This window comes from Anas acuta, chromosome Z (assembly GCF_963932015.1).
Source record: "Anas acuta chromosome Z, bAnaAcu1.1, whole genome shotgun sequence".
Classification (NCBI taxonomy): domain Eukaryota; kingdom Metazoa; phylum Chordata; class Aves; order Anseriformes; family Anatidae; genus Anas; species Anas acuta.
This window is the reverse complement of record NC_089017.1, coordinates 49,545,108-49,567,541: the sequence shown is the minus strand read 5'-3', so window position 1 is coordinate 49,567,541 and position 22,434 is coordinate 49,545,108. Positions and strand designations below refer to the sequence as shown.

General features: G+C 41.0%; 1 protein-coding gene across 7 annotated transcripts in view; it reads left to right on the top strand.

The window, feature by feature from the left end:
• Positions 1–2,360: 2,360 nt before the first annotated feature.
• The window catches only part of PCGF3 (polycomb group ring finger 3), a 56,374-nt gene continuing 36,300 nt past the window's right edge, over positions 2,361–22,434 (top strand). For 2 of the 7 annotated variants that reach the window (XM_068666297.1, XM_068666296.1), the window contains exon 1: positions 2,370–2,793. The gene's annotated coding sequence lies outside the window, so the exon portion shown is untranslated. Of the gene's footprint in view, positions 2,794–3,276; positions 3,441–13,670; positions 13,707–14,298; positions 14,458–22,434 lie in introns of those variants that run through there. The other 5 variants (XM_068666303.1, XM_068666298.1, XM_068666302.1 and 2 more) reach the window with 5 other exon arrangements.

Here is a 22,434-nt window from a genome sequence, read left to right as displayed (position 1 = left end):
ATAATTGATGGTCATAAAAAAATGCAACCCCTCTGCTGAATTGCACCAGCCAGGGAGGTAACTTAACTAAGGTGAGAGTTGAAGGTCAGCACACTGCCCTGCACAACGCAGATTGTTGCAGAAAGCCTCCCTCTTACTGGGGCAGCTACCGGTGCTACGAGGGGAACAGCCCAGATGCAGAACTCCCAGGAACTGTGCATGACTTGTTGTTGTTGCTGGTTGCTTGTTTGTTTGTTTTTCATCGTAAATTTCCTCATTTAACAGTAGGGATATGGGTAGGTCTTTTTGTATTTAAAGAACAATCCCCTGAAGGGAACTGAGCTATGTTTATGTAGGTAGCTAGACATAGCAGGGAGGCTGGCCTGCATGATGTCCAGAGGTCTCTTCTATCCTCAACCAGTCTGTGAATATCAATAAATGCTCATCACCTGTCCTTTATTGTTAAGAGATTTCTCCAGTCATCAGCAGAAAATTGGAGGTTTTGGGGCTGAAAGCACCCCCAAATTCACCACAAATTCGGTGAGAAATGCCAGTGGTGTCTTCCCAAGTTTTTTAAAAATCATGATTCTATTTCCAAAATATCATGACTGACTTAGTGCTAAAACAGCACTTGTACAATTCTGGTGTTGTTAAAACACTTGAAGTACACTCAGATTTCCTCAGCATTTCTCTAAAGTAAGTTTGTAAAATAACTAGATTTTCTTGCATGTACAAGAACTTGCATCTTGCATCTCCAGGAACAAAACTTGAGTTAAAATGCCTGTCAGCTTTGCAAAAGTCGGTATAAGGAATTTTTTTATACTCTTGATATGCATCTTCAGAGAAGGCTGTGGAGAAGAAACATGATAATATGAGTGGAAAAAGTGTAAAAGAGATGTCAAAATACATTTTACGTATATACATACTATATGTAAAGTCCCATATACATGTGGTATAAATATATATATATGTCAGCCAAGGTGAAAGGCGAAGCATGGAAAAAGCAGCCAACAGCTCGTTGCAAAATTAGTCACCTAGACCAACGTATTCACACATGGTCTAAAAGGCAATGTTGCTCTTCAGCAGATCGAGGAAGTTGCTGTCTTCCCAGGGTGATTTAGCCAACTGAGATACTGTTAATCTGAATTTGCCTGGCCTTTTTTGATTTCTCTGCTTGACAATTAATCCCTGGATTACAGAAACATTCAAGTGGAAAGGGACACCCTGAGGTACAACCTCTACCTTTAAGCAGGGCTTTGTCTAGGCTGATCTTCAACATCTCCTAAAATGCATAGTGTACAGCCTGTCTGGGAAACCTCTTCCAAAGTTTAAATATCCTCAGAGATCTCTTTATTTATTTTTTCCTTTCTGTCCCATCACAATGTCCCCCTACTATGCTGGAGGTGTTTTTGCTGGATTTACACAAGTTTATCAATAACTTTCTCATATCGATACACCCAAAACTGAAGGCTGTATGCCAGGCTTGTTGTAACAAGTGCCAATTTAAAGGAACAATGATGTTCCCCCAGTGCACTGGTCTGGTTGGATCACAAGATTTGGATGTTTTTCATTGCTGCCAGGGCACGCTGGTGGCTCACGTTTAGCCTGTTGTCCCCCAGAACCCACAAAGTGCTTCCAACAGGTTTGCTTTCCAGTCAGTCAGTCAGAGGGGCCGTGAAGCTGGTGAAGGGCCTGGAGCACAAGTCCTGTGAGGGGCGGCTGAGGGAGCTGGGGGTGTTTGGTCTGGAGGAGGCTCAGGGGAGGCCTCATTGCTCTCTGCAGCTGCCTGAAAGGAAGGGGTGGGGAGCTGGGGTCGGCTTCTTCTCATAGATAAAATGGATAGGACTGGAGGGAATGGCCCCAAGTTGTGCCAGGGGAGGCTCAGGCTGGCAATGAGGAGCCATTTCTGCTCAGACAGAGCAGCCAGGCACTGGGACGGGTTGCCCAGGGAGGTGGTGGGGTCACCGTCCCTGGGGGTGTTCAAGGAGAGGTTGGACCTGGTGCTTGGGGACAGGGTTTGGTGGTGACACTGGTGGTAGGGGGTGGTTGTGCCAGGTGATCCTGGAGGGCTTCTCCAACCCTCACGGAGCTGTGCTTTTATTCACACCCCTCCTCGTGAGGCAGAGTGAGCTCCACACACCCCCATTACTTCGCGCAGGACACATTCTCCCCCTTCACATCCTGGTGCAAGCAGCCCTGCCCCACGCAGACCCCCACATTCCTCAACCCCATCCCCAACCCCACTACAAACAACCCCTACCCACGAGACCCCCCCCCCCTCCATCTTCCTTTCCCCCCCCCCCCGCCACGCACGCAGGCGCGGGGCGGCCCCGCTGAGGGGAGAGGGGAGGGGATGGAGAGGGAAGGGGAGGGGGGGGGGCCCCCGAGCGCCGGGCCCTGCCGAGCGCCCCGCGCGCATGCGCGCTGATCGCGGCGCCCCCGCTGGGCTCGGCTGGGCTCGGGCCGCGCTCGGCGATTTCCGCCTCTTTGTTTTAAACTCCGGGCCCAGCCTTTTAATTCACAGCCCGCAACACCCTCCCACGGCCGCTGTTATTATTATTATTATTTTTTTTTTAAATCTTATTTTCTTTTTTTCTTTTCCGTTTGACGGGGGAGGGGACGAGGGGCCGGTTTCCCTCCCCCTCCCCATCTTCCTCCTCCTCCTCCTCCTCCTCCTCCTCGCTCGCTGCCGCGCCCGGGGAAGGTCGGTGGGGCAGGGGGACAGCCGGACAGACAGCCGGACAGACAGACAGACAGCCCTCAGCACCCCCCCCCCCACCCCCGCGCCCACCACCCGGGATCGGACACCGGCAGGTCAGTGGGGACGGGGGGGGGGGGGGAATTCGGGCTGGAGGGGGGTGTGGGGGGGTGGCACCCCCAAAACACACCCAAAATACCCAAAACACACCAAAAACAGCCTCGGCCCCCTTCGCCAGAGGGGTTGGGGGCGGCCTGCGGCCTCCCAGCACCGCTGCGGGGTGGGGAGGGGGCGCCCGTGTCCCTCCCCCCCCCCCCCCCCCACTGTCTGTGTGTGTGGGTTTTGGGGGGCTGCGCATTGAACCCTCCCCCTCTCTTATTTTTTTAGGGTTGATTTTGGCCCCCACCCGCTCCCTGGGGGTCCCTAAAAGGAAAAGAAATGTCCCCCTCAACAAAAAAAATAATAAAAAGATATAAAGAAGCGAGGGGTGCGGGGTGTCCTGGCCGCCCCCCCGCCTGTGTGGTCGGTGGGTGCCCACCTGGGGCGCTTTTTGGAGGTGTCAAAAAAATGTGTGTTGGCCAGTTTCCTTCCTCCTGCAGGAAAATCCATGTGCCCGAGGAGCCAGCCCCCCAGAAACCTTCGCTTCGTTGGCCCCGCGGGTCTGGAAGGTTCCTGCGGGCGCGTTTCGGCTGGGTGTCTGCAGGCAGCCCTCCGTGGCTGTCCTCCAGCGTGGCACCGAGGAGCTCGGCTTGGGGGTGAGGAGGTGGGAATCCAGAAACACAAAGGGTTCGAGGGGAGAAAAGTTGGGCAGCGCCTTAGGGTAGGCTCCTGCCAACTTCTCCGTCCCGTCTGTGGCTCTTCCAGCGTGAGCTGGTCTCCGTGATGGAGCCCGAGCAGTTAGACACAGGCTCCATATGTTGCTGCAGGTCTTCTTGCTGCTGTGTGCTGCGTTTTGTTTTTGTTTTTATTGATTTGTGGTTGTTGTTTGGTAGGATACTCGTGAACTTTAGGTTCTTCCTTCAGCAGCAGGTCAGGTAGGAGTCCATACCGTGACGCATACCGTGCCTTTCTTACAGGCTGCTTTACAATTCCTAAATTTCTCTGGTTGGTGACAAGGTGAATAGAAATAGAAACTCTGTACCCTTCCACTGGCTTTACTATTTCCATTTAAATTGCACTCCTAGGCATCTTACTGTGTGTTTAAGAGAACACAGAACCTGTGCAGAGCTGAAGGTGTTTGTTGAGATCAGGCACAATTAGTTAGAAAAGGGCCAGGCGTTGTTTTTTCTAACAAGATGCGTAGGGGTACTGCAACTGAAAGCTTGTAAAGATTCAGCTTTCAAAGCATTTCGTAAACTTCTGCTTGATGGAAATCTGTTTCGTTTCTTTACGTGGGTTGATCTAGCCAACCTGATCTGGTGGCTCTGCTGTCAGCATAGAAAATCAAGACAGAACATTTTGAAAATGTTTTGCTAAAGTTGACCTAGTTTATAACAGTGCTAGCATAATACTAATGCCTGGAATGGTAGAAATTAACTACCATGCCATGAAAGACCTCTGCCACTGGAAGACTGTAAAGTACAGCTTCTAGCTCCTCCAGTTGCCCAACCTGCTCTTAGGGACTATGTACAAGCATTGGAGGAGGTCACCTTTCAACTCTATGTCTGAGATCTATGTAAACTTTCTTTCAAGAGGAGTTCTATATTTGCTTTAATAGCTTCCATTTCCTTTTTCCCAAATGACTGTAATCTAGGTGGCCTTTTTAGCTTTTCTTTTTTTTTCCTTTTTTTTTTTTTTTATCTTAAAAGGGCAGGTAATGATCTCTCAGGTCTGAAATAATTCCAGAGTAAAACACTGAATTCTCTGTGAAATTCTGTAAGAAGTAGAAGTGTTTCCATTGCAGCTCTAAGCCAGATATGACCCATGAAGTGGATGTGGGCATAATGTTTTGAAAAGTACACACGATGATAGCATTTCACTTTTTAGCTACTCCCTTAATGGATTGTTTATACACATGCACAAGGTCTTACAGTATTGTCCTATGTGTTAGACAGTTTCTGTTTTTTTTTTTTTTGTTTTGTTTGTTTGTTTGTTTGTTTTTTAACTGTTATCCAGTTGGCACACAACTGGAAATGGAGATACTAAATGGAAAATCAAGCTGATAGTGGTGTTCAGAGATGCAGTAAGACTGTCAGGGTTCCTGACTGTTTAGTGGTTTAAACTCAGTTTCTTTGTTCAATGATGGTTTTTACTCCAATTTGCTAGGTTAGGTGTACTGTTGGGTTTAAAGGAAACCTAGAAAAATCCTGCCTGGTTTTACTGGAGTAAGTTTAAAAGCCAGGAAGAAGCTGTCCACACCTTATACTATGTCTCAGCTTATACTAGACTTCTTTTGAAGTCCTGTCTTGAAGGAAGTTTATAGTTTCATATTCCTCACACCTGCCTCTTTGAAATGCAGGCTTTTGGTATTAAACTGTAAGTATGATATGTGGAAGTCATAGGTGTAATAAAAGGGAGGAGACAAAAAGGTTATTCCGCATGAAAGGCAATCCTTGCTATTGTGATAAGTAACAATATGCTTCATGTCTGACTGAAGACATACTGTAAACATTGTTTTGTTTTATAATCTACTTTAAATAGACAAAAAAAAAAAAAAAAACTTGCTACTGTTCTCCAAGTTAGATTTTCTCAGGTTATTTTTACTGAATAGGAGGCTCTATATTTAAATCAACAGACCATGAAAATTAAATAGTGCGATGAGGACTTGTGAGAAGGGAAGTCTTTTTGCTATTGAAAGTTTGATCGAAGCTCGTTACTGCACCGATCTGGAAGTCTTGCAGTCATGTCCTTCCAACATAGGAAGGAAGGAAACAGCAGTGACTTGATTGGTGGCACTGTTCCCCCCACATTTTTTTTTTTTTTTTAATCAGAACAAATACTTAATGCTAAACCCAACAACTGAGGGATCATTTATTCCTTTGCCAAATGTAGGACAAATTATTCAAAATTCAGAGGGTAGTACAGGCCACTCAGAAGTAGAAGGAAAGACAAAGTGTGGTGAGTTTCGTGTTCTTGCTGTTGAAAAGGTGACTACCTGCCATTATGACTGCCTCTTGTTCAAATCTCAGTTAAAAGTTGAGGGACTTGCTAGGGGAAAGTGGTAAGGGTGCATGGAGTGAGGACTGGAGTTTCTTCAGGTATGTCTGCTGGCCATCAGTACAATGCGGGGTAAGACTGTAAGGAAGAAATAGGTAAGTGCAAAGAAAACCATCCTGTTTTGTTCTGCTCCTAGTGGAGGAACTTCTTAAACTATTACTTTCTATATCTCCACAAGGTGACAAGAAACAGATTTATCATTATCCCTATAGTATGTATTGAGGCTGTCATTAACAGATACCTAGTTTGTATTCTGCCCTTGTATGTGACAATGGCTTATAACTTTGTACATGTTAAAAGGACTTGCGTTTTAGTGGCGGAAACTACCTTTGGACACAGAGACATTTGGAAGTCCAAGTTGTGTTCTTGTCTTTTCCCCCTGTCTTAATAATTGGGTTTGGGTTTGCTTACAGTTTTTGTCTAAAACATGGAATATGTTCTAGACACAAGGACTGTGGTCTTGATTTGAGGAGTCAGTAAAGGCAAGAAGCGAGAGAATAGTGGAGGACTTATTCGTGTTAGGACAGAGGTTGAACTAGATGATCTTGGAGGTCTCTTCCAACCTAGCTGATTCTGTGGTTCTGTATGCATTCGTTCAAATAGCTAATCCTGCAAACCACCGAAAATGCACACACCCGTTTTCAAAACTAGCTGTCTATATTCCAGACTCTCACTTCTGTTAAGTGTGTTTCTGTTAAAGATATTTCTAATGCCACCTCCTCATCTCAACAGAACGCAAACACGCTGTACTCAAACCAGCCGCCTTAATCCTTGAGAAGCTTTTCTTTGCATCTCGGAGTTATTCCTTCCACTGGAGGTGTGGACCCCAAGCCGTCAAGCAGCGTTTGCCTGGTCGGTTCTGCCAGCTCTTGGAGAAGCTCCCCAGTCTCACAGCCAGTGATTCCAGTAGTCTGTTTCTCATTATGCTGGTCGATCATTTACCGACTTGCACACCCATTCTCATAGACAGTTTTTTGCGATTGACTGACTCTTTATTTCAGGGAAGCTCAAGCATAATGCTACCGCTTGGTGAAGTGCTCGCTTAGAATTTCGTACCCACAAGTGCATGTTGCTCTGGCCTCATGCAAAAGTCTGTACTCAAGGAAGAGTTCGTTTGTGTTGGTGTGGGAGCAGCGTAGCCAAAAACTGTGCTCTATGAATGAAATCCACCAGGTTTAGAGATAAGCATTTACCCTTTTTAGGAACAGTTGCATGGATGTGTGTTGTTTGTTGAATGGATAACATGATGAAACCACCTTTTCCTGTAACAGTTTCCTAAGACTGATTGCAAAATTGTCCTGTATCATAAACCAGTTTATGCTCTAGGTTCATGCTTTTTGCATTGGGTTGCCACTAGATGATGATTAACTTACAGGTATTTAGTTAAAATCTTAATGAAAGAAAGGTCTTGGTGTTAACGTTTGTACTGTTGGGATGTCGTACTCACTCTTCAGACAACTTGTGAAGAGATGCCCAACTTTTTCCCTTGGAAAACTGACACATACATTTTCCTTCCCAGCTCGCTTTTTCCAATGTGTCTGGGTTTGATAAATTGATATTACTTTATCTGGAATCTGCACTTTTAAGTTCTGATGTTTATTGCTAAAATCCATATCCCTATGAGGGAATACAAAATCTAGCCTATTTGCAATACTGTTGTAATAGCTTATTTTACCAAAAGTTTGGATCAAACTACCATTGAGCTGGAGCAGTTTAATTGAAAGGTGCTTTTTAATAACATTTATCTTGGTTAATAGCGCCATTGTGCTTTGTGGCACCAAATCAAGTATTTCATATGCATACCATTTTATTAATCATGCACTTTCTAATCTTGTTCTTTTATTTCTTGACTGGCTAGATGGAGGTAGATATCACTCCCAAGATCAGGTTATTCCATAATCATTTCACAGAAGACTTATGTTTATATTCATAAAATGCTTCAGTCAAGCTTCTTATCTTGGCCATTGTCTACGAGGAAATGAGCGTAGATCCCTTATTTCTGAGGTAGCATAAATGGTGCCTGACCAGATAAAAAGCTCGTGGCCTGCTGACAAAGCTAATTTTCTTCAGTTTATTTTCCAGCACTTCAAGTTCTCTCAGTTATTGGACAGAAGTCACCAGAACCCGTCTGTGCCTAGTGATTCACATGGTATTAAGTGGTTATTAGCACCTGGAGATCTCATTTGGTGAATATCTTGAATATGTGGGTGTGAAGAGTTCCGTATTGGTTGCAGTCATTTTTAATGTGACTTTTTAGGCACAAAGTTAGATGCTACTACCAGAAATTGTTTATCAGGAACATGTTTCCTCTAACCTGTAACAGTTATTCAAATTCTGTAAGGTTATTGTGGCCAGGTGATAGCTTCTGTGAGAGAAAAAAAGATTACAGATTCCTCTTCTGTAGCCACCATCGTTAGGCCTCCTGTTGTTGTAAAATACATTCAGTGGAGGGGCATATACAAGGGGAAAAATGAGCTTCTTTTATTTCTCCCCCAGACTCCCTAGCCACTTACTGCTTCCCATAATAAGTAACCTTTTTTTCAAGTTAGTCATCCATTATCACCATCTGCAGACATTGACAATTTTCACATGCAAACATGGTGGGGGCAGTCAGCTCGCTCTTCTCCCGCCCTTAATGTAAAGTCAGGGGAATGCACTTTTCAGGGGAATGGTTTTTGCAAACATTCATAATGTACAAAGGGATCCACATGTGGTATATTCCTGAGACTAAAAATGCTCAGGATTTGCTGTGTGGAGATCTGTCCTGAGCATGCTGTGAAGCACTCTCCTTCCTGTCCTTGTCAGCCCAACTTTTAATATTGTGTCTTTCTTGTGAGGTATTTTATTAATCTGTGTTGTAAAGAATGGAGGGAGAGAGTGAAGGTGTCATCTGTTTAAACAACCATGGCATTTTTATTAGCTTCAGTAAGTTATTTTGATTGTCTCTTACGGCATAGTTCAATCTCCAGAAGTAGCTCTTGGTGAATTGCAGAGAGGAGCCAAATTCAAGCCTACAGATACTGCTAGGAGGCTGCGGTAGTTACAGTCTTGCACTGAAATACCACTTCCATTTTTACTGTGCAGGTCACATACCAATCTAGAGTTTGAAACGCATGGTAGGAAGCAATAAGAGGTTATGAAAGTGGTTTTGCCTTTACAAGCTCTTGGAGGAGACTTAAGGTATACCTGGAATGTAATTATGATGATACATAGGAATGATAGTGTTTGCTTATTTGCTTGATTATTCCTTGCGTGGAATGTCAGACCCTGGGTAGACTGAACCTTTTGAGAGGATATTTTCTTCCTGCAGTTTTTGAATAGTTTGTGTCTCGTGTGGCTGCAGACTTCGGTTGCTATCAGCCATCTCTTTGGATGCTAATTAAATATCAATTCTATTGTAATTCTTAAAGTTCAGCAATGTTTTTAATGATGGATACCTTTTCATATAGAATAAGTAAAAAGACTGATGCAAAAAGCTTTAGCTGATGACTTGCCATTGCTTTTTTCGTAACTTGGTGTTGTCTGATGTGCTATTGTGAACTAGAAAGTTTCTGCAGTATATGCACGGTTCGTTCATGTCCGTGTGAAATGCTGTTGTGCACGCCTGGCTCCTGACAGCATAACAGCCTTCTAGTGGTTATTTGTCTGCTTTCATAGTAGTTTTTCACATTTTTCACATTGCTGTCTCTTTTTTTTTTTTTTTTTTTTTTTTTTTTTTTGTAAAACATTGAAGTTGGTCTGCTGTTCCATTCTTCTACTGATTGTGTTTTGTTTTGTTTTGTTTTTAATTTAGTCTCTTATTCCAGCTGGCTATTAATGCTATCTTTGTTCTTAATGCTGTCTTACTTACTGGAAGTTGTAATGAGAGAGCTATCTGCCTAGCTATTGGTTATCTGTGTCAACTTTTTCACTTTCAACAACATTAATTACTTATGTATAAAGTGATCTGTGCCTTCTAAGGTATTCTGATGAATTTTGTGCGATGATCTAAATGTAGAGCATATCTTCAACTCATTTATGAAACAAAACTAAGCTGTCCCATGAGCTACATACAGAGTGCCATTACCATGACTGGGTAAGGAAGAACAAACGAATTCTGTTCAGTGGTTTGTTTTCTGTACTTCTGACTCTAAACGAATCAGGTCTGAGTTCGTGATGAAATGACTGTATGCAGAGCTGGGGAGGGAGACTTCAAGAGACAGTTAATTCTCCTGCTGTCTGGAGCACGTGAAGCTAGTGTGAGTTCCACAGCTGGTGCTGAGTTGGTCGTGGTAAAGGAAACTGGTATTTGTTTTCTTTCTGTGCGATTGGGTTAAGCTGCATTGGGCAATTCAGAGAACATTTCCATGACTACTCTATTGAAGTGTAAATCTTTCTGAACATAAATCAGGAAGGGAAATACAGACTGTTGTCTTTGGAGATACAATACATATGCCAGTGGAGCATCTGGAGGGTAAGAACAGCACCTGGGAATTACAGCTGATGGGCAAATGGGGGGTCTACAGCTCTTTCCACTTGTCTTTTTCCTCAAGAGCTTCCCTTTGCTCTTCTGCTACCTTCAGCCCATACTGTCAGGCACAAAGCTGCCTTCATTGTTGCCTTGTTCCAGTGCTCTGTACTGTTAAAATAAGCACCTGATGTGTAAGGATTTTTTGCCTCAAGGTGTCTTTCTCCAGCAAGGGGTGGACAGCTGCAGCCAGTGACTTCTAAAACAGCAGAAAGGTGGCTGTCAAAGCCCACGCAGATGAAACTAGTCTTCTGGTGAGACAGTCTATTTTGTTGCTGTAACAATTTGGACCTTTCAGATTCTCTTAAAGATCAACTCGCTGCACAGTGGAATTTTTCTGTTTTGAATAACAACAGCAAAAGCCAGTGATCAGGTGGCCACAGCAAAGAATTCATTTTTTTTAAGTGCTGAATCCCCTCTCACGCCACTTGTTAGCACTGGATTTTTCTGTCAGAGTCCAAGTCACTTAAACCACCATCATGTTGTAGTGTTAGGACTGATGGACAAGATGGTGATTTGTAATGGTGTTGCCCTCTTTTTTCTGGGTTTCAGCCTCATTTCATACCTCTTTTTTTTTTTTTTTTTTTTGTGTGTGTGGTGTGTGTGTGTGTGTGTGTGTTAGGGTTTGTGAAACTACCTTTTAATAATCACTTGGATGCAGAGTTTGTAGTGATTGAACAGTAATCTGTATGGTACACAAGATTTTCTTGTAGTGTAACACATTTTTAGATTATGCAGTGAAAACACATTTTTAGATTATGCAGTGAAAAAATGCCTTAAGAGTTAAGTTTCGGAAATCCTTTCTTCCTGCAAGATAGCCAGTGAAACACAAAACCAAAACAATTTGATAATAGTAAATATTTTCTATGAAGTGTTGCTTGTCTGTGGAACATAAAGCTTGTTTCATATCGCTGGACATTGACCTTTTTTCTGTATTCCCACACACATGCAAAACACTGACCTAATGGTGATGTGGAAATGAAAATAAACGCAGTGTGTGATGGCCTTGAAGGAAGAATTCTAACTACAAATGTGAGTTTTCAAACATTGTTATCCTGTAGATAATGTAACAAACATTTTTGAACTGAAAGGCTGAAGAATTCTTCGTGGTCATTCTACGTAGCAAGTTGGAAAATGATGATTGTTTTCTTACAAGAAAACAAAAAAGCAAAGTAGTTTAAAAAAATGCATGGTCAGTTAGATGGGTACTTGTGAATGTGTTGGTTTTTGCACGAAAATGTGGTGCTCGTTTTACATGCGCATGCATAGCAATTTAAGGAAATCTCAAAAAAAATATCAAGGTGAAGTTACTGTAGTGATTTCATTAATGCTGCCAAAAGCTTGTAGTGGAATCTTTACTTGGAGCAATGTGGCTGATCCCAAATACAAGCAACTTGATGGGTCCAGAATATGTGGCCTATGAGAAGCATGACTGATGAAATGTAATTTTAAATATCTTGTATGCATTAGTAAAGGATGCTTTCAAACCTCTGTGCTGCTTGCTAGGTCTAGTTGATACAGGTATCGGACTTAATTGCTGAAAAGCTGTGTCTGTGGAAATGTGTTAAGGTGCCGGGGTCAGAGTATCAGTATCTCAGTGCTGCTTTTTCTGTTCTTGTTTTATTTTAACGCGGTTAAGCCAGAATGGTCAGCATGTCAAAGTCAGATGAAAGCTGAAAAAGCTCAGGCTACTGCGTTGAGTGGAGTAGCACTGGAGGAATGAATGCTTCTTGTGCCTTTTGCATGAATACAGTTTTTTTTTTCCTTGTTCTTATAGTTTATTTCATTTTAGGTGGAAAAGCTTTTTAAAAACACAGCAACCCAGAGGGGATTTCAGTGTTTAACATCCTCTTTTCTTCTGAAGACAAACTTTTATTTTCCTTCCTCCTTCTCTATTTTTTTTCCCAATGCTACTCTCTTCCACTTTTTCTTTCAGTTTCCATGCTGTTTCTCTCCCAGTTCCTCCCAGCTCTTTCCTCTCCCGGTAGGAGCGTACCCGCTGTTGTGTCCTGATGCCAGCCTTTTCCCTCGAGGTGCTGTATCCCACAGCTCTGCTGGAGGCTCACACATGCCCAGCCAGCTCCACTGTGCTGAGCACACATTGCTGTGCCCTTGCTGCCCATCCCTGCCCTCCCCTGTCGGGCTGGCAGGTGCTGGCTCGTTGCCTTTGCTCTGCAGAGGGCAGGTGGCACCGACAGCTTTTTGCCCTGCTGTGTGATGGGGCATTCTTGTGCTTCAGATGCTGCTACCTACTGTCATAACTGTATGGGCCTAAGGATCAATTTTGTTTTTAAAGTAACGCTTAAGTTTCTAAAACTTCATTTAGGCCAGTGATCCTACTCAGCAAACAAGTGAAAATGAGACTACCTGTTTCACTTAATACTTGAAACGTTTGGCTTTAGTCCATGCAGACTGGGACCAATATAAATTGGTCGTTCACTAAAAGCAGTCTAGAGCATTTATTGAAGAAAATGGCAAATGTTGTTTCACAGTCCTCATAAAAGAAAAGACAGATGTTAGCGTCTTCCCCAAATAGCAGGACTGCTGTATTCCTGCTCATTAGAAATAATCAAGCTGTTTGCAGGTAAAATGCTGCTGAATTTGCCTATATGAAGGCGATGTGGTTTGACACTGGTAGGCAGCTACGTTGCCACCCAGCTCCTCTCTCTCTTTCACTCTCCCTCCTCAGCAGGATAAGGAGGAGAAAATGAGACAGAGGGGAAAAAAGCGAGTGGGTTTGAGATAGGAGGAGTTGGATGGAAGGAAAGGAAAGGTCATGGAGGAAACAATTACTCTCTGCTTCCCATCAGCAAGCAGTGCCCAGCACAGCAGTGCTCGGGAAGCAAACAGCTTCATAACGAGAGTCCCCCTGCTCCTTCTTCCCCTTCCCAGCCAGAGAGGGTTTGGGATGCCCTCTGGTCAGGCTGGGTCAGCTGTCCTGGCTGTCTCATTTGGCTTGTACTGCCAGTGTTACCAGTGAGAAGTAAAAGGGTACTGGTGTGTCTCCTTATCACTCGATGAAGTTTTCTGTACTTTGGAGTTTTGGGGCAATCGTATGATTGTATCTTTGCTTAGTTTTGGACGGAGTCAGCTTGACAAATTGGCTGAGTGTGTGGGCAGGCCCGTGTGTTTGTTCATGTAAAGAGGTGGGTGTGCACAGCAGAGAGCGTTGGAAATCCATAAACTAATGAACACAGGTCAAGAAAACTGGCTTCTCCCTGTGGTGTGGTTTGAGGTGAGGAGGTTGTCATAGGTGGTCGTATCAATGCAGATGGTCTGAATATCTTTCCTCTTTTCTTCCCCTATCCTACTTCAGGTCTTAAAGTGTTCAGAAGCAGTTGGAACAGATGTTTCCTGTGAAACTTTGTAAGTGGTCACTGTGATAACAGGTCCTCTGTTTCCCTTAAAGTCTGTTAGAAATACATTTGTTGTATGCCTTGCATAAGAAAGCCTGAGTTCTCTGCTATTTACACATGCTGCACTTTGTATTCTCTGAAGTACTTGCAGAATAGTGACTGCTGTGAAATTAACAGCAGTGTCTGAATTTGATAAAATGCCTAAAACCCATAAGATTTTCATTTTGAAAGTCAGTTGGATTTATGCTAGCGAAACTATAGAAAGCTGATTGTCACTCTTCTTTATGTCTAGCAACTCCTTTATACTGAACAAAGTGAAATGTTCTCAAAGTTAATGAGTGGGGATTGCTTAGATACTTGAAAAATATTCCCCAACAGTGAAGTCAAGTAGTAAATTTTAGATGATGAATCCGGTCCTGTGCAGTACATGTTGACAACAAAATACAAGCTATTGCAGTGAATTTCAGAGGCCACAGGTATTTTTCATGCTCACAGTGGATGATGACTGTACTTCAACTGTTAATGGCATTATTGATGTATTTATATGTTTCCTGATTAAGAAAAAGAAAGGTCTTACTAGCACATTCTCCTGCATTTTTAAGAAGGAGGCATCTTCCAGTCTTTGAAAGTAGCATCTGCAAGCCTCTGTTGGTGTTTATCTATTGCAACACCTGCAAGTCCCATCTCGGATGGTCCTGATTTCCTGAAGTTACTGCCACAGTGTTCTCACTTTAACAGATGTTCTTCTTTTGGATCTTAAGGTAATTACCTTTAGATGTTTTAATTATTTTTTTTTAATGAGGGAAAATCTTTTCAAAAGTGAGGTTTCAAGACCTCAGGGTAAGAACTGAGGTAATCAAGTACTGGGAAATAAAGACAAACATCCAGCTTTTGTGAACAGAAAAAAAAAAAAAAAGCTTTTCTGCTCTGTTGATTAAAATTTTTCTGTGTAACTTAATACTAAACAAACAATGCATTTTCCGTGAAGAAAGCTAACCACCAGGTTCACTTTAACATTTGCTGTCACTTGAAAGGGAATGACCATGTCTGGGTTAAGTGAGCTGCAGCAGCAGGAGTTCAAAGGAGAGCAGCAAACCGTTAAATATTCAGCTCTGTCAGAAATCAGTCGAAGCAACTGCTAGAACAATAGGAGAAGTGAGAGCAGACTACATCTTAAAGTCATCCTGTGGTTTCAAGAACAAAAGCAGAAAGAAGATTCTGCTAGGCTCTCTTTCATTTGAGTGGTGCAGTTCATTGAGTAGCTAACTTCATTTACTGTGTGCACATTTGAATCCAGAAAGAACAGAGAATGCCTATTACCATTTGCAAAGTACAGGGCAGTTCCAGTAACACTTGCTCATCTTCTTTCATAGCTGCTTGGAGAGGGTTGTTGGACAGCTCAGTGAAGTTGAAAGCTTTGCTCACAGATTTTTATGTTTTTTTCCTAACCAAAGGCATGATTTTTTTTTAAAGATTCTTTCAAATCTTTGTTTTGATGGATTGAATTGATTAACTGTCATGTGCTGTAGTCTGCGTTCTGTTAAACTACATGAAGATGTTAAAAAGACAAGCGTTGCTGGTAAAGTGTTCACAGGATTACATTGCAGCACCTTCCTACTTACCTGATGGTAACTTCTGCCTTCTCACCACAGATTTCCATCTTGAAAGTTACTGTACTAGTGGGCTGTTACTGTGTCTAGACTAACATGTGGAAACAGGGGACTGAAAACTTGAATTCCTAAAGGCCTTTTGTTACATACCAAGAGGAATTGTTTTCAGTTCCTATATGAAGATAACTTACCCTCTCTTCCTTAAAAGCTGGCAATATTTGCGTGAGAATGGGAAGCTTCTTTCTGGTAAAGATCTGTGACTGCTCACATAAGAGGTGTAAAATCCCCTCTTCTCAGGTTACCCTGAAGAGGGTTTCTAACTTTTTCCTTTTTCAGTTTAGAAATTAGGGGACATTTCTTCTCAGGAAGAGCAGTCAGGCACTGGGACGGGTTGCCCAGGGAGGTAGTGGAGTCACCGTCCCTGGGGTGTTTAAGGAAAGGTTGGACGTGGTGCTTGGGGACATGGTTTAGTGGGTGACAGTGGTGGAAGGGGGATGGTTGGACCAGGTGATCTTGGTGATCAGGTCTCTTCCAACCTGAATGATTGTATGATTCTACAATTACTCTCTACAGATACACCTTTTCCTCATCTTTGTTAATAAGTGGTTGGTTTAGGGTACTGTAGAAACACGTATGGCATCGTACATGTTTTCATGGTACCTAGGATTAAGATTTCTTTCAACAAAGGAAGTTAAAATGTATGTATATATGGCAAATGAGGAAGGAGAAGATCTTTTAAAACAGTTTCCAAAACTTAAGTGTTTTTTGTTTGTTTGTTTGGTTGGTTAAGGAGTTGGCAACAGAGTCCTTTAAACTTCTGTTTTCACTGTGGTGGACTTGGCAAGCTCTTACTATCATGTATGGAGTTCCAGGGCAATCAGTGCAAATGCACACACATCCATTTAAGTGACAGCTTAAGGTTAATTTGACATTGTGAGTTGCTCATCTGTTCTGCAGAAGACATAGTAATGAAGATTAAGATCTGTTTCAGCTGTGGTTCAGTCATAAATTACCTTCTCTAAAGTGTGTGGACATTGTATGTTCAAAGAAGTGGTGTGGGTTCAGGTCCCTTCTACTACAGCCTCACTAAAGCTCTGGGGTTTGGATCCCTAGGTTTCTGGATTGAAACAAATTGCCTTTTTAATGGTTTGTAGTTTCTGGCTCTAAATTCTCAACGAGGTTGTAGTGATACTCACTAATGAAAGAAGGAAGCTAGCTCCTGAGATAATGTTGTGGTTTTTATAGCGTGGACTCTTTTTTTCTTTTTTTTTTTTTTTTCTTTTTTTATTTTTTGACACTCTTAAGGTTCTTCCCGGTTTTATCAGTGGTTGCAATAGACATTCATCAGAAATGACCTTGTACTCTCAGCACTAAACAAAGGAAATAGAATGTAAAGCGTAATTTGTATGTAATTAAGGTAGTGATTCTTTGTCAGAAATGGAAAACTAGTTTCCCAGAAATCAGATTGGTCAGAGGGTGCTCTTCTCCAGGCTGTCTTGCAGAAAAGTAGCCCTTCTCTTGTCGCGTAGGTACTATTCCGCACCCCACAGTTTGTTAGCCTGTCTGCTCCCTCACAAACATGGTCTGAATGGCTAAGTGTGTTTTAATGGCGAGAGGCTGCTTGAAAGCAGCTTGCTTATGAGTTCCGAAGGCTGTGGTTTCACATGCAGTGGAGCCAAGCTAATGGCTTGCTGCTGCCAAAGGAAGCTCACAGTTATCACTGTGCAGTGCATGCAGCCTCTTCCCTTGAGTATTCTCCAGTTCTTTTTTAACCTTCGTGTGAATAAATGAGTTTATCAGGCCAGCAGAAGACTATCTACAGTGTCATGAGTCATGCCCAGAGTGCTCCTAAGCCTTGAAACAATGCTACCTATATGGAAGGTGCTGTTTTAATAAGACTCCATTAAGTCCTGCTTTGATGCAGCAGTGATGAAATTCTGTAGTTGTGCTAACCAAGACAGCTAGATGGCAGATAAGGCTAAATGTTTACTACTTCAGAATAACAACTTCTTTTAGAGTTTGTGGTTCTTGCAAGAAAATTTGCTGAAGATAGAATTTGTGAGGTTGTAATCTGTAAAAGCTCTTCTAAAGAGAAATTTCATTAACTAAAATTCATTGTAATAGTATGCTTTACTAGACTGAGTGAAAGACTGGACCACGTGCTTGTACAATAAGCCACATACTTAGAGTAGTAAGTCCATCTGATTAAAGAAAGATTCCTCAAAATACAAATAAAAAATAATAGTGTTGCTATTGCAAAGCTTTTGAGACCATTAAATCACCTCTTCTAATGGGATTATACCACAAATGTGAAGAATTATTTAGATTATCTAGTATTAAATGAAACATCTGTTCTGATAACATCATCTTTCCTCATTTTCTCATCTCAGCTTGTGTCTGCCTATGCTGCAGCTGCCAGAGCTTTACCGGAATGAAATGGAAATGGCTTGCATTAGTGAAACACGATTTCAGAGTATCGGTAGATGCTTACTGTTACTCACTATTTGCATACTTTTGCAACTCTCAAAAGCAATGAAAGCAGCGTTGTGGAAATGTTTTCTGTGGAGGGTAAGGTACTGGCTTAGATTAAATACAAACCTGAAGCTCACATGACAGCCAAGTGACTGTTTATATGCTCTGCAGTCACTGTTAAGAGATGAGAATAGAAGTTATGAAAGATGTTTATGGAATATGTTTCTAATACTTCCCCCTCTGCCCCCCTGAAATATCACTGACTCTATTGGGATATATAAAAATTTCAGAAAATTTCATCCTAACTTTCTCTAAATGGGTTTAAAGCACCAAGCTTTAAAAGAGTTTTGACATTTCCAGGGTCATTTTGTCTTGCTTTTTCCCTTTCCACTGCCCTTCTGCTGCTGACTTTTTCTCTGCCCATTACATTACTTGTTCCAGGGGTCAAAAGTGGTTGGGAAGGCTGAGATTGCTGTAGGCAGAAAGAAACCCACAGTTTTAATGCTGTTGCGTTGCAGCCACTTGATTTGCTTTCAGTTCGCAAGTTTCCAGAGGCATGGCCGCTCATTGCAGACATTTTTTCTTCACTCAGGGTGGTGAGGCACTGGCACAGGCTGCCCAGAGAAGCTGTGGATATCCCATCCCTGGAGGTGTCCAAGGCCAGGTTGGATGAGGCCCTGAGCAACCTTATCTAGTGGGTGGCATCCTGCCTATGGCAGGGGGTTGGAGCTGTGGGATCTTTAATGTCCCTTCCAAACTGAGCTGTTCTATGGTTTTTGCAAAGCCACCTTTGCCCTCAGTACATGAAGAACTTTAGTGCTGTCTGGGGAGTTTGGTGGTTGGAGTCTGGTGCTATCTAGTGGCTATTTAATATCTTGCCTCTGAAATTTGATTGCCCAGATTAAATTTGAGTGAAATCAATTTAAATATGATTTCATAGTTACATGAATGCATGATTTTTGTAATAGTCGTTTCTTTCTCTAGGATGAGTGCTTTTACCACGGTCAGCTCATTTTCATGTTTTTTTTTTTTATTACATTTTTCCTTTTTTGTTTTTTAACTTAGTATCAGTTCTTAAGACTAGTTCCAGTGATTTTAAGATGCTACATCATTACACAATGAAATTTGTATTGAAATCTGTAAGCTCAAGGTGGATTACTGTAACTATACTTAAGGTAGCTTTAAGTTAGTACTCTGATTGAAAGAAAACTGAAATCATCTATTAAAAATTCTTATGTATACTTTTCCTTTCATGATCATGTTTTATTTCTGATAGGAGATTGCTGCCATCTGTTGCCACTTGAAAAGCCTCTTCCATAATTACACTTGCATGTGTGTCTTGGGTGGATATGATACATATTTATCTGTTGCCTGACTCTGTAAAAAAAAAAAAAAAAAAAAAGAAGTGTTAAGGCTGTGGAAAGGGTAGAGAAGGGTAGAGATAAGGGGAATAACACACTAGGGCTGAAAGTTTTGATGGTAGGTGGGAAGCAGCAAAGTAGGCCGGGTTGCATTTAGTGTGTATATACATTTTTCCTTACTTCAAAAATCTGCCATTCTCTTACTTTGTGCTCTTATTGCTTCTCTTCCTAAAGAGAACCAAGAGAACCTTTTTTTTTTTTTTTTTTTTTTTAAATGCCAGCACTGATTTAATATTGATGCTTTATGCATATTTGTATGAGGCAATTTTCAATCATTACCAATTGCAGTCAGGAAAACTTGAGTCTTGCATTTCATCGCATATGTTTGCTTTCACTGTCAGAGCTGAAGAGATTTCAAGCCAAAATCTTTTTCCAGCTTTACAGGAGTAGGGAGCTTAATGTCTGCTATTTTGAATCCCTGTTAGTACAATTTAACTGTGCTTTCATTTTCTTTCCATGTATTTATATGGAAAGGTATGTATTACCTGCAAGAACATTATGTAGTGGGCTTCTAAAATAAAGATTTAAAGAGGTCACAGGCACTCTTTATAGGAGTGGATTAATAATGGATGCAGTGTATATGAAAGTGTTGAAGGTATGAAATATGCCAGCTGTAAATCAGCAAGCACAAACTATGGAGGAAAAACACAAATTTATCACCATCATCTTGAGTTTGCTGTGACCGTGCTCTATCAGCAGGCTGAGTCGTGGAGAAACAGTAGTGCATGAAGTATTATTTGGATCATTTAGTTAATCCCTTACTAATGTATCTGCTATTTGCCACTGTCCCATGCTTTCATGGGTTTGGATGGAAGACACTGTATATGGGAGTTTTGTATTTCTAATGTGTGGTGACTGTTGCTTCATATGTATTATACAAATAGTAAAATTCAACATTTACAGAAAATGAAGTGCAAGTGCAGGGATGATGCTTGTCTTCTTCACGGTGTTCAGTCACTCTAACAGGTAGGAAAAGGTGTAGATGAGTTATAATGTACAGTATAATATCACATATTACAACTCTCTAATCTTTTGTCAGTGTTTTATTAAGGGTAGAATTGTTAATGATTTTTCTTGATTTTTTCAGTGACATCTTTAATTTGGACTTAGAAGGGTTTTATAAGCATGTGTTGTCAACTGACATGTTAAACAAAAAAACTAACTTCCTATATCACTACAATTCAGCTATTTGCATATTTCTGGCTGTAGACACTTTTAGAAATGTGCTATCTGATTTTTCTTTGGTAAAAATTTAGCCAGTAGGTAGTAATTGTTTAACTCTTCAGGATTCCAGTACAGTCAATTTTAATGAGGACTGCCAAAATTCCAAATCTAAGCAAACTTTAAAGGAGAATATTTAAACAGAATTATACTAAAATCTCTTTGTATTCAGCACTGGTATTAAGCATGTGTCCAGTAATTTTGAGTTGTTTTTTTTTTTTTTTTTTTTTTTTTTTTTTATGATCAGATGCCAAACAGAGATTGAATGGCTCTGTTTTTCTGTAATATTCAATATTTTTATAGTAGTTACTCTTTTGTAAATTTTCGAAAAATTACTGCGGAAGTTGGGAAAGGATTGTGTTTGTAGAGAGGAATAAGGAACATATAAGTGAAATGAAGGAAAATGAATTGTTAAAGCTTGCGCGAAGGGGCATAGGATGCATTTGGAGTCACTTGTCCTCAGATGAGTTGCTATTTCTTTTGCCTTGCTGAAGTTCCTTTTTTCCCTCATTATATGTTATACTAGTAGTGTGGAAGGCAGAAAACTGAACAGTCATCTTTGCTGTGTTGACAACTCACTTCAGAGCATAATTTTGTACAGTCAGACACAGGTGTTCTATAAAAAAAAAAAAAAAATTGCTCTCATTGTACCATAAAAGGTAAGTATGAGGCATGAGTAAAGATCAAATGATTCTATATTTAGATAGATTTAAGATAAATTTAATCCTACTATGTCCTGATTATTATTTTACTTCATCTTAAACATTTTTCTACATGTAATTTATTAATTTTTTCAATTAAATTATTCAATTTTTATTCAGTTTATTCGTTTTCTACATGTAATTTACAAAGAGTGGTGTCTTGCTTTTGCATTGCATTATCTTGCATTGAAATGAATGAAACAAACACGTAAAAAACAAACATGTTTCACCTAGGGCTGTACAGTTCTTTAGACACCTTACTGCCAGTACTAGTAATGGCGTGACTACACCCCAAGTGGTTTCCCTTTAACCTGTTAGTCAAGTATCCTCAAAAGAAGACCAAAGTGCAGTCTGTTCTCGAGCATAGTAGATCAAAGTAACAAATAGAACATGGTCATTTTAAAGGATGCTTTCCTAAAAGTGATGTGATATTAGTTTCTCTGTCTCCCTTTTAATTACCTGATGGCTGACATTACCATTGTAGTCTGTCTTGTTATTTTAGAAAATTTTAATCGTGATTATTTCAGGTAAGTTGGCTAAAGATCACATTATTCATACTTTGTCTTGTCACCTGCTACTCTTTGATACTTGACTATGTCTTAATCACTAAAAACTTAAGAGTAATGTGAAACGACTAATGAATAGTGAGAATTTCTGTCTTTAAAATGTGACAACTTAAAACCTAGCACTAAAATATTGGGAGGAATATTGAAGAACAAGTTATGCTTATTAGGCACAGGCAATTTTACCACAGAAATATTCCGGCACAGCTTGTTTCTGTTGCCAGGTGGTTGCAGGGAGGGAGAGAAAAAACATTGCACTAGCTTGTCAATTATGGAACCAAGAGTACGGATTTAAACAAAACAAAATAAAAACCTTTTAAATGACCAACTCAAACAGCCAGTTTAAAGCAGGGCTTGTAGGGTTTACTGTTTTTAAAATTTTCTTCAGTATTTTTGTAAAGCTATTGATGATATATTAATTGAAATTTTCTAGCTATCTGTCTTGAAGGAGCTTTTACTTGCTGTCCACGAAATAAGTTTTCTTTGTTACTGTTCTTTTTTTTTTTTTTGCTTGTTCTTCATAACAGCGCTGAAAGCAGTCCTATGCTTGGGGATTATTACAGAATGAAAAAAAAAAATTAGTGGGCTAGAGACTCGCACCATTTCAGTCATCCTCTTTACATTTTCTTTTCTACTTAGTTATATGACCTTCTTACACAACATGTTATGAAACTGTATCTCTGACACAAAAGTCTGATAATTCTAGATACTGGGAAGAAATCAGGAACTTGCAGTTTCTAAAGTTACACC